This window comes from Artibeus jamaicensis, unplaced genomic scaffold, assembly GCF_021234435.1.
Source record: "Artibeus jamaicensis isolate MK-2021 breed Jamaican fruit bat unplaced genomic scaffold, CSHL_Jam_final contig_196, whole genome shotgun sequence".
Lineage (NCBI taxonomy): Eukaryota > Metazoa > Chordata > Mammalia > Chiroptera > Phyllostomidae > Artibeus > Artibeus jamaicensis.
Window position 1 is genome coordinate 4,397,873 of NW_026521401.1, and position 12,996 is coordinate 4,410,868.

Here is a 12,996-nt window from a genome sequence, read left to right on the forward strand (position 1 = left end):
CCAAGAGTTGGAAGCAACCTAGGTGCCCATCAGTAAATGAATGGATCAAAAAATTGTGGTACATATACACAATGGAATTCTATGCAGCAAAGAGAAAGGAGCTACTACCTTTTGCAACAACATGGATGGAACTGGAAAGCATTATGCTGAGTGAAATAGGACAGGTGTTCAAAGACAAATACCATATGATCTCACCTTTATCAGGAAGCTAAACAACAAAACAAAGAAGCAAGCAGAAAAAAAAACAAACAAAAAACAAAGACACTGAAATAGAGAACTAGGGGACAGTGACCAGAGGGGAGAAGGAAGGGAAGTTAAGGGGAAAAAGGGGGAGGGATTTGGAGGAACAAATAGGAAGGACACAGGGATGAGAACTAAGGGGGGCGGAAATGGGAGGGGGGTGGGGACAAAGGGCGGGGGAGGCTGGGATGGGAAAAATAGACAAAAAACTGTACTTGAAAAATAACCTAATAAAATTAATTTAAAAAAACCATTAAAAATAAAAATATAATAGTAATAATTTAAAAATTAAATAAAACATAGCCTTCGAAAGCAATAGAGCTACACTAATCAGTCCAGCACAGGCAATAAATTGAGCTGCCATATTTTGGTGTGTATAATGCACACTCACATTTTTGTGTGCATTATAAATGGGATTATTATACCCTTTATTATATCCACAGTATGTAATCATTATACCTATGTATAGTGTGCATCATAATTTTTCCCTCTGAAATTTGGGCAAATAGTGCACATTACACAGAGAAAATATGGTATTCGATGTTTATCAACAGTGCACTGCAAAACTGGAGAATCAATTTTTTCATTTGTATAGGAATATTCACCAAGATAGGTTATATGGTGGGTCACAAATTAGCTCTCAACAAATTGTAAATTATTAAAATTATACAGAGGATATTTGGGGTCAAAATAATAATAAATTAGAAATCAATAAATAATAACAACAAAAAAAGAAAAGAAATGGAGCTGAGTCTTATGGGACACCACAAAACTCTGGATCAGTATCTTGAATACATTTCTTCTGGATATCCCACTGCACAAGCCAGCATGTTTCTTAATGTTTAAATAATTTTGTTTTAATATAATTTATTTTATTAAATGAAATTGTCTAAATAAGTAGTTGAAAGTATACTAATTAATGTAATACCTTTGAATTTATCCTTTCTGTTCTTCTAACTATAGGACTCATAAAGCTCTAACACAGTTACACACAGGCCTGGTTGGGCAGGGCTTCATGGAAAGGCAGAATCTTTTCTTAGAAGCTTATCTCAGTCAGGAAGGCAGGAATGTGGCTGGAAGAAAGGGTGAGGAAAGAAAGGAGTATTGAAAGACCTGAGAATCTATAGATTGGATGGTCAGGCCCTTCCTAGAGCATCATGGCTGTGCAAGAGGCTGTGGTTTGAAAGCTGAGCCCAGAGGGGACCTCTTCCAGCAGCCCTGAATAACGTGAATGGATTAGTGTTAGGTAGTCAAGGAACAGGGTGGGGTTTTCTCCTATTTGTCTGTCCAATGTCCCATTGAATGCCTCTGTTCCTTGGGTTGTACAGTCACAGAGCTCTGCTATGGTGAACTCTAGACTGTCACTACCTTCTCTGCCCCTCACAAGAGGCAGCCCTTTCCAACCGGTTCTATCTGGACTTTGATTATAGGAGTTGGTGTTTGTTGTTGGAAGTCAAGAAAAGGCCCCCAGCAATTCTGTGGCTTCAGGGAATGGGATAGGGGAGAATGGCAATTCTAAGCCACATATCGAAACTACCCTCCACTTCATTCCCTGATTGAGGGTTTATGAATTGTAGAGGGGTGGGAGCCCCAAGCTGAGCAAGAATGGTGCTGCTTTATTTGAAAATGTTTTCTTGCCTCATTCTGTGTCCAGTAAGGGTCCCAGCCTCATCTGTATGGCTTGGCCCTGTGTTTCTCCTGTTCCCTGTTCTGCTGCCTATCTGGTGCAGCTCATGACTTCAGATGCTGCCTGGAACCCTACTTTTACAGTGACCAGTTTCATTTCATTTCTTCATGCTCCTGCTTCTAAAGTCTGTCCAATTTCCTTTTCCTTGGCTTCTTTTAAGTTTTTTTCCTGTTTTTTTTTTTTTGTGAGAGACTCAGAAGAATCTTTCTTGTGGATGCCTCTGATGGGATTAGGATGGGAAGAAAGCCTAATTGTTTGTATATGAAGGGCAATGCCCTTCCTAAGCCTTTCTTGGATAGGATGGTCTTGCTAATATACCTTTCAGCTGCATCTTGTTTCATATCTTCCCACTTCTGCTTGGATAGTTCTTCTTAGGACCTAAGTAGAAGAGCAATAAAGGCTACAGACACACACATGGATGGAGTGGTCTTTGATTCATTTTCTCCAACACAGGCTGTGCATGTATCCTTCTTTATTCCAGAAGAAATAATTTGGATTATATGGACCAATTTGGGTTACATACTGTAGAAGATTCAGGAAACCATAGTAATAGGGCCTCAAGACTTATAGATTACTACATTCCTCCATGCCTAGAGCTGTCCTGGTCAGGATAGGAGCCTAGTTTCAGATTTGTCTTCAGTCCAAGAATTGTTATTACTTTTAAAAAAGCCAAACCTTGGCAAGAGCTAAAATAATTTTGGGTAATGTGTCCGTGACTTTTTATAGCTAATTCCTTTTAAGGGGATATAGAGGTAAAGGAGTATCTAAGTGATACTCTGGCCTACTTCCAGATAATGTCTGGGAAACAAGTTGAGGGTAAGGCCATGGTCCATTCTTTCTTTCAAGGGGGAGCTCAGATTGTGACATTACTGTTTTCTTTCCAGCCTTTTCTCCTGGTTGGTGGAGGAAGAAGTGGGAAATTTATATTACCTGCCACATTCAGTTTTTGTTTTCTGGGTTGCATTATTAGGGTAGTAGTCCCCTGCCCTTGATGGCTATGAGGTGCGCTGGAACAAAGTAATACCTTTCATTTTGGTAGAGATAACACTCCCTACCATAGTGGACAGTGGTTAGGAACTCTCCCTTTTCCTATCTATATTCCCTCTAACTACAAAAATTCTTATCCTTTCCTCCTCAATTAAATGTATTGATCATCCTGTAATTCTATTATGTGTCTGTATGTGTGTGTGGCTGGGGAGGAAAGGGGTTATTTACAAAGTTTCTGTGATTTGTGGCTTACTCTTCCAACATTAGCTCCTATCACCACATGCCCAGGGGTAATGGCCTAGCATTATCACATGCTGAGATCATTGGGAAAGTGTAGTGAAACTTACCTCTGTCCTTCATTTTGGAGAGTCTTATATTTTGCAAAAATAGTACATCCTACTCAGGTTGCTAACCATATATTCCCTTTGTTCCTATGGCCGCTGGTGTATATTAATTGCATATCCCCCTTTGTAAACTGTAATAATAAAATTTAAAAAAATGAAAAAATATCTTAGCATTTCATCTCAAGCTGACACTCTTATAAGGAAAAGAAAGGGTATGTAAGGGGTTTGGAAAAAAACTTAATCAGATAAGAGTTGCAGTACACAGGTGATTTTCCTAGTATTTCTTTACCTGTTGATCAATAATTCTTTATATGCGTCACAGATGTTCCTTTCGTGGAACACAGTGGCTCAGATACCATCTCCATCATTTGCCAACCCCTTGGGGCACAAAGGTTGAATTGCTTGTCATCTCCTAGAGTTACGTAGGTCATACTTTCTACTTCCTACAATAGCAGCCTTCCACATGCATTAATCTCTTAAGCCTATCAAATATGACTAAAACTAAAATTTTTAACTCTGGAGTTTCCCTATCAATAAATAGTGTTCCAATTGATAAGTCCTCTTCTTTTGTTGATCTTCAGAGGGCCCTAGCACCTTTCTCATGGCATCTTCTTAGGCCTGTCTGAGGCTGCAGTTACTTATGTATTGATCTCACTCCCTAGCTGAGTTATCAACTATTGATTGCCAGAGCCAAGAGAGCCCTGGAAGGTCATTGGCTATAGAGATTCACCATCTGTTCTTCATCAACATGCATATGAGCAATGGTGTTAGCATTTGCAGTATGCTCCTAAGGTTATTTTTTAATTTTGGGTTTAAAAGCTGCCATTCTTCACCTTTCTTGTATATTCAAGTAAGAAAAGCAGAAAGTGAATGACTTGGGGACAAAGAGGTCATTACTTGGCTTTTAAAGGCCTTAGCAAAACTATAATCTTGAGATAAAATGCTTTTCTACATTTGCAAAGCAACTGTTTACATGATAAGAGCAAAGTGTGGAAGTGGAGCTTAGAGTTTAATACAGGGTGTGGGAAAGGGTACAGGAAAAAAGACTTCCTGCTTCCACAGGGAGGAGAGAAAGGAGGAAATCTTTCCTGGTCCCTGCAGGAGATGAGGAGAGAGTGCTGAGCATCCTCGCTTCTCTGAGTCACCTTTCCTGGGGTCAAGTTTAGAGCAGGGTGGATGAAAAAATAGATGTCCAAGGTATGTGTGGGAGACCTGTGAATACTGGAGCTCCTGCTATGTTTTCAAAGTGTAACCTGAGGTAAGGACAGTCCTCCCAGAGCTGTGGGTTTGGTATGGTGCAGGGTCAAGTACAGTTGGTAGAGGGAGGAACAGAAGGTGGATTGAGTCATGGTTCCTGGTTGCCAATGCTCTGTATCTGACATGTAGAGGGCCAGGATATTACCAGGTGTCCCAGAGGGGGTACTGCAGAATTGTAGAGATAACTGGTGAACTGAAGATGACTGAGGCCAGGATAAGGTGGCCACTTGATAGGAAGTGGTGGCAGTGGCAAGGACTTTACTTGGGACTGCTGTTGAGATGCCAGGGCAGGTCAGGCAAGCCAGAAGGCAGCAGATCAGAATCAGGGACAGGAGGCCTGGAGGCTGTCTCATGAGACTGACAACAAACTAGAGGATAGCACATGTATGCTGGGGCCACTCCCACAAAGGCCATTCAAAAAAGGAGGATAGAGCATGGAGACAACTCAAGTCAGTGGAAATTGCACCAAAAATGAATTTGAATTTTTTGTTTTTGTTTATTCTATTACAGTTGACCCAATTTTTCTCCCCCCGGAGTCCCCAACCACACACTCCAACCTTCCTTCCCTCAGTCAATCCCTACTCTGTTGTTCATGCCCATGGGTTATTTATACATGTTCTTAGATCAATCCTTTCCCCTTCTTTCTGCCATCTGCCCCCTCACTGCTCCACTCTTACAGCTGTCAGACTGTTCCATATTTCCATGTCTCTCTCTAGTTCTACTTTGCTCATTAATTTATTTTGTTCATTAGATTCCAGTTATAAGTGAGATCACATGGTGTTTGTCTTTCTCTGACTGGCTTATTTCACTTAGTGTAACAGTTTCTAGTTCTATCCACGCTGCTGAAAAAAAGTAGAAATTCCTCCTGTTTTTTTTCTGATGTGCAGTATTCCATTGTGTAAATGTACCACGGTTTTTTAATCCATTCATTTGCTCATGGGCACTTAGGCTCTTTTCAACTCTTGGTTATCATAAATAGTGCTACTATGAAATAGGGGTGCAAAACTTCTTTTGAATTGGTGTTTCAGGATTCTTAGGATGTAATTCCAGCAGTGGTATTGCTGAACTGAAAGGCTGTTGCATCTTTGATTTTTGAGGAAATTTTCTACTGTTTTCCACATTGGCTGTACCAGCCTGCATTCCCACCAACAGTGCACTAGGGTTCCTCACCAGCAGTTGATGTTTGTTGATTTATTAGTGATAACCACTCTGAAAGGCATGACGTGATATTTCATTCTGGTTTTAAATTTTCATCTCTCTGATGGGTAGCAACATTGAGCACTTTTTCATATGTCTGTCGGCCATCTGTATGTTCTCCTTGGAGAAGTGTCTATTAATGTCCTTTGCCTTAACTAGATTTGCTTTTTTAACTAGATTTGTTTGTCTTCCTGGTGTTGAGTCATATGTGTTTTTTATGTATTTTGGAGAGTAATCCTTTGTCCAATGTACCATTGGCAAATATGTCTTCCCATATAGTTGGTTCTCTTTTCATTTTTTTTTAACTTTTTAAAAATATTTTATTTATTTACTTTTAGAGAGAGGGGAAGGGAAGGAGAAAGAGTGGGAGAGAAACATCAATGTGTGGTTGCCTCTCGTGAGTCCCCTGCTGGGAACTGGCCTGCAACCCAGGCATGTGCCCTGACTGGGAATTGAACCGCAATACTCTGGTGCCTCGGCCCCCAAGGCAGTCAACGGGGTCCGCCGATATACCTGTAACGGATGAAGGGGGATGGGACAGGAGGCGCGAAGAATGGCAGCAAGACAAAGGATTCTGATCAAGCTGCAAATTTATTTCAAAATGGAGGGAGTTATATAGAGGAGGGTAGTAGAGGAAGCGCAGTGGATATGTGGCTTCAAGGCGTGCTCTAGCCTACGATTGGTCGGGGGGTGCATGGCGGGCGCGTGATCAAGGCACTGATTGGTGTGCCACCCGCATGTCCAGGAGGGGGAGTTCTATGGCTCCTAACCGCAGCATCCTGTTATTCAGGCGCAACCTTCAGGTCGGATTGTATCAGCCTGTTTCAGGCTTATCCCAGCCCCCAACACTCTGGTTCGCAGGCCCGTGCTCAATCCACTGAGCTACGCCAGCCAGGGCTCTCTTTTCATTTTGATGATTGTTTATGTTTATATTTTTGTTTCTTTGTGTGCAGAAGCTTTTTAATTTGATGTAGTGCCATTTGGGTTTTTTTCCCTTTATTTCCTTTCTCTGAGGAGATTATATCAGCAAATATATTGCTACATGAGATATGTAAAAATTTACTGCTTATGTCTTCCACTGGAATTTTTATGGTGTTACGACTTATATTTAAGTCTTTTATTCATTTTGAGTTTGTTCTGGTATATGGTGTAAGTTGTCGGTCTAGCATCATTTTTTTTTTTTTTTTTTGCATGAACAAGTCCGGTTCTCCCAACATCATTTATTTATTTTATTTTATTTTATTTTATTTTAAGATTTTATTTATTTATCTTTTAGAGGGAAAGAGAAGGAGAGAGTGAGAGAAACATCAATGTATGGTTGCCTTTCGTGCGTCCCCTGCTGGGAACTGGCCTGCAGGGAACTGGTCTGCAACCCAGGAATGTGCCCTGACTGGGAATCGAACCTTGATTGTCTGGTTCGCAGGCCCATGCTCAATCCACTGAGCTACACCACCCGGGCCAACATCATTTATTAAACAGACTGGTTTTACTCCATTTTATGCTCGTGCCTCCTTTGTGAAATATTACAAATGGCCATAGAGACATGAGTTTATTTCTGGGCTCTCTATTCTGTTCCATTGGTCAGTGTGTCTGTTCTTATGCCAGTACAAGAATGTTTTACTTACAGTAGTCTCGTATTATAGTTTGATAGCAGGTTATGTGGCCCCTCCAACTTTGTTCTTTCTCAAGATTGCTGAGGCTACTGTGGATCATTTAGGTTCCATATACATTTTTGAAATCTTTCTTATAGATCTGTGAAATATGCCATTGGAAATATCTTAATAGAAATTGTGTTGAATCTATAGACTGGTTTGGGTAGTGTGGACAATTTAATAATGCTAAGTTTTCCAATCCATGAACATGGTATATACTGCCATTTATTTGTATCTCCCTTGGTATCTTCAGTGTTCTAGTTTTCCAAGTATGGGTCTTTTACACCATTAGCTAAATTTATTCTGAGGTACTTTATTTCTCTTGTTACTATAGTAAATGGATTTTTTTTAAAGATTTTCTTTCTGTATTTCATTGTAGCTGTACAAAAATGCTATTAATTTCTGAATATTGACTTTGTATCTTGTTACTTTGCTGAATTCACTTATTACGTTGAGTAATTTTTTGGAGGAGAATGTAGGGTTTCCTATGTGCACTAGGGTGTCTTCTGTGAATAATGACAATTATATTTCCTCTGTTCCAATTTGAATGGATTTAATTTTTTTTCTTTTTGGAAAATGTATGTATGTATGTATGTATGTATGTATTTATAAATTTTATTTAGTTATTTTTCAAGTACAGTTTTTTTTGTCTATTTCTCCCATCCCAGCCTCCCTCACCCCATGCTCCCCACCTCCCTCCCACTTCCACCCCCCTTAGGTCTCGTCCCTGCGTCCTTCCTATTTGTTCCTCCAAATCCCTTCCCTTTTTCCCCCTTAAATTCCCTTCCCTCTCCCCTCTGGTCACTGCCCACTTGTTCTCTATTTCAGTATCTTTGTTTTTATTCTGCTTGCTTGTTTGTTTTGTTGTTTAGCTTCCTGTTAAAGGTGAGATCATATGGTATTTGTCTTTGAACACCTGGCCTATTTCACTCAACATAATGCTTTCCAGTTCCATCCATGTTGTTGCAAAGGGTAGTAGCTCCTTCTTTCTCTCTGCTGCATAGAATTTCATTGTGTATATGTACCACAATTTTTTGATCCATTCATTTACTGATGGGCACCTAGGTTGCTCCCAGATCTTGGCTATTATAAATTGAGTTGCTATGAACATTGTGGTGCATAGGTTCTTTGAAATTGATGTTTTAGGATTCTTAGGATATAATCCTAGCAGTAGAATTGCTGGGTCAAAAGGCAGGTCAATTTTTATTTTTCTGAGAAAATTCCATACTGTTTTCCATAATGGTTGCACTAGTCTGTAATCCAACCAACAGTGAACTAAGGTCCCCTTTTCCCCACACCCTCTCCAACACTTGTTGTTGGTGGCTTTGTTTATGATAGCCATCCTGACCCATGTAATGTGTTCTCATTGCGGTTTTAATTTGCATCTCTCTGATAGCTAATGATATTGAGTATCTCTTCATGTGTCTCTGGATATTCTGTATGTCCTTGGAGAAGTGTCGGTTCAAGTCCTTTTCCCATTTTTTAATTGGGATAGATGTCTTCTTAGAGTGGAGCCGTGTAAGTTCTTTGTATATTTTGGAGATTAAACCTTTGTCTGAGGTATCATTGGCAAATATGTTTTCCCATACAGTTGGTTGTCTTGCTAATTTAATACTGTTTTCTTTAGTCACCCAGAAGCTTTTCATTTTGATGAGATCCCATTTGTTTATTCTTTCCTTTGTATTCCTTGCTCTAGGGGACATATCAGTAAAAATGTTGCTGCGTGAAATATCTGAGATTTTCTTGACGATGTTCTCCTCTAGGACATTAATGGTGTCACGGCTTATATTTAAGTCTTTTATCCACCTTGAATTTATTTTGGTGTATGGTGTAAGTTGGTGCTCAAGTTTCATTTTTTTGCACGTAGCTGTCCAGTTCGCCCAACACCATTTGTTGAAGAGGCTATCTTTACTCCATTTTATGTTACTGCCACCTTTGTTGAATATTAATTGACTGTAGAGAGTTAGGTTGATTTCTGGGCTCTCTGTTCTGTTCCATTGGTCTATATGCCTGTTTTTATGCCAGTACCAGGCTATTTTGATTACAGTGGCCTTGTAATACAGCTTGATATCAGGTATTGTGATCCCTCCTACTTTGTTTTCCTTTTCAAAAGTGCAGCTGCTACTCGGGGTCGTTTATGGTTCCATATAAATTTTTGAAGTGTTTGTTCCATGTCTGTGAAATATTCCATTGGTACTTTAATAGGTATTTCATTGAATCTGTATATTGCTTTGGGTAGTATGGACATTTTGATGATGTTAATTCTTCCAATCCATGAACAAGGTATATGTTTCCATTTGTTTGTGTCTATCCCGATTTCTTTCTTCAGGGCTTTATAGTTTTTGGCATACAGGTCTTTTACCTCCTTGGTTAGGTTTATTCCAAGATATTTTATTTTTCTTTTTGCTATATCGAATGGGATTTTTTTCCTTGATTTCTGCTTCTGCTGATTCATTGTTAGTATACAAAAATGCCTTAGATTTCTGGATATTGACTTTGTATCCTGATGTTTTGCCAAATTCATTAATTGGTTTGAGCAGTTTTGGGGTAGAATCTATAGGATTTTCCATGTACACTATCATGTCATCTGCAAACAGTTTTGTTTCCTCCTTTCCTATTTGGATGCCTTTTATTTCCTTTTCCTGCCTGATCGCTGTGGCCAAAACTTCTAATACTATATTGAATAGAAGTGGTGAAAGTGGACATCCTTGTTCCTGATCTTAGTGGAAAAGCTTTTAGTTTTTGCCAATTGAGTATGATATTGGCTGTAGGTCTCTCATATATGGCCTTCATTATATTGAGGAATGCTCCATGTATTCCCACTTTGCTGAGTGTTTTTATCATAAATGGGTGTTGTACCTTATCAAAAGCTTTTTCTGTGTCTACTGATATGCTTATGTGCTTTTTGTCTTTGCTTTTGTTTATGTGATGTATTACATTTACTGATTTGTGAATATTGAACCATCCTTGCATCCCTGGGATGAATCCCACTTGGTCATGCTGTACAATATTTTTGATATATTGTTGGATGTGATTTGCCAATATTTTGTTGAGGATTTTAGCATCTATGTTCATCAGCGATATTGGCCTGAAGTTTTCTTTCTTTGTTGTGTCTGTATCTGGTTTTGGAATTAGGATGATGCTGGCTTCATAAAAAGAATTTGGGAGTTTTCCATCCTTCTGGATTCTTCGGAATAGTCTGTGGAGAACAGGGATTAGCTCTTTCTTAAATGCTTTGTAGAATTCTCCTGTGAAACCATCTGGTCCAGGGCTTTTGTATGATTGGCGTTTATTGATTACTGCTTCAATTTCTTTTGCTGTTATTGGTGTATTTAGATTTTCTGCTTCTTTTTCATTGAGTTTTGGAAGATTATATTTTTCTAGAAATATGTCCATTTCCCCTAGGTTTTCAAATTTCTTGGCATACAGTTCTTTACAGTAATTTCTTACAATCCCTTCTATTTCTGTGGTATCAGTTGTAATCTCTCCTTTTTTGTTTCTGATTGTGTTTATTTGTGTCTTCTCTCTTCTTTTCTTATTGAGCCTACTTAAAGGCTTGTCTATTTTGTTTATCTTCTCAAAGAACCAACTCCTGGATTCATTGATCTTTAGAATTGTGCTTTTACTTTCTATGTCATTTAGTTCTGCTCTAATTTTGGTTATTTCCTTTCTTATGCTTGCTCTGGGCTGTCTTTGTTGTTTTTCCTCAAGTTCTTGCAGGTGTAGGATTAGGTTGTTTGTTTGAAATGTTTTTATCTTCTTTCAGTAGGCCTGTATTGCTATAAACTTCTCTCTTAGGACTGCCTTCGCTATGTCCCAGAAGTTTTGGATTATTGTGAGATAATTTTCATTTGTTTCCAGAAACTTTTTGATTTCTTCCCTAATTTCATTCTTGACCCATTTGTTGTTTAATAGCATACCATTCAGTCTCCATGATTTTGGGTGCTTTGGGTTTTTTCCTTTGGGGTTGGTTTCCAATTTCAGTCCCTTGTGGTCAGAGAAATTGCTTGGTATGATTTCAATTTTCTTGACTTTTTTTGAGGCTCATTTTGTGTCCTATCATGCGGTCTATCTTTGAGAATGTTCCATGTGCAATTGAAATGAATGTGTATTTAGCTTCTTAGGGATGAAGGGCTCTATATATATCAGTTAAGTCCATTTCACCTAGGGTGTTGTTTAATGCCACAATGTCTTTGTTGATATTTTGTTTGGAAGATCTGTCTATTTTCCATAGTGGGGTGTTACTACTATAATTGTGGCTTTTTGTATATCTTTCTTGAAGTCCTCTAAGATTTTCTTGATATATTTGGGTGCCTCTATGTTTGGCTCATATATGTTTACAATGTTAATGTCTTTTTGGTGGATTCTTCCCTTGAGTATAATGAAGTGACCTTCTGGGTCTCTCTTTATGGCCCTTTTTTTGTAATCTATTTTGTCCAATATGAGAATTGCTACCCCAGCTTTTTTTTTCTTGTTTGTTTGCTTGGAAAACTTGTTTCCAGCCTTTCACTTTTAGTCTGTGATGGTCTTTTGTCCTGAGGTGGGTCTCTTGTAGGCAGCATATGTGTGGGTCATGCTTTCTTATCCATTGAGCTATTCTGTGTCTTTTGATTGGAGCATTTAATCTATTTACGTTTAAGGTTATTATTGGTAGGTACTTAGTCATTGCAATTTTTGTACCTGTGTTCCTCTCTGTCTCCCTATTATCCTTCCTTCCCTTAAAGCAGTCCTTTTAGTATTTCTTGTAGAGCTTGGTTCAGTGGAGGTGTATTCTTTTAGACTTCTTTTGTCTTGGAAGCTCTTTATTTGGCCTTCTATCTTGATTGAGAGCCTTGCTGGGTAAAGTAACCTTGGTTGTAGGCCTCTGGTTCTCATTACTTGGAATATTTCTTGCCATTCTCTTCTTGACTGGAGTTTTTCCATTGAGAAGTCAGTAACTAAGCTTATTGGGGCTCCCTTGTATGTTATTTCTTTTTTCTCCCTTGCTGCCTTTAAGATTCTCTCTTTGTCTTGGAATTGTGCCATTTTGATGATGATGTGTCTTGAAGTGGGCCTCCTTGGGTTCCTCTTGGTTGGGACTCTCTGTGATTCCTGGATTTGTGAGACTTTCTCTTATCAAATTAGGGAAATTTTCTCTCATTACTCATTCAAATACGTTTTCTATCCCTTGTTCTTCTTCTTCTCCTTCTGGTATTCCTATTATTCGGATATTATTATGTTTCATATTGTCTTGCATTTCTCTTAATCCCTCTTCATTCTTTCTGAGCCTCTTTTCATTTTCTTGCTCTTTCTGTGAGATGCTTTCTACCTTGTCCTCCAACTCACTAATCCTATCCTCTGCTTCATCTATCCTACTTTGGAAACTTTCTACTGTGTACTTGAATTCGGAAATTGTGTTCTTCATTTCCTCTTGTCTCTTGCTGATAGTTTCCATTTCCTTTTTCATGTTGATGTAGTTTGCAGAGAGATCATTGTAGTTCCCCTGTAGTTTCTGGTAGTTCACTGTGAGCTCTTTGAACTTCGTAATAACCAGTGCTTTGAATTCACTATCTGATAGTTAATTATCCTCTATTTCATCTAACATTCTTTCTGAAATTTCTGCTTTTTCTTTCATTTGGAAATTGTTCCTTTG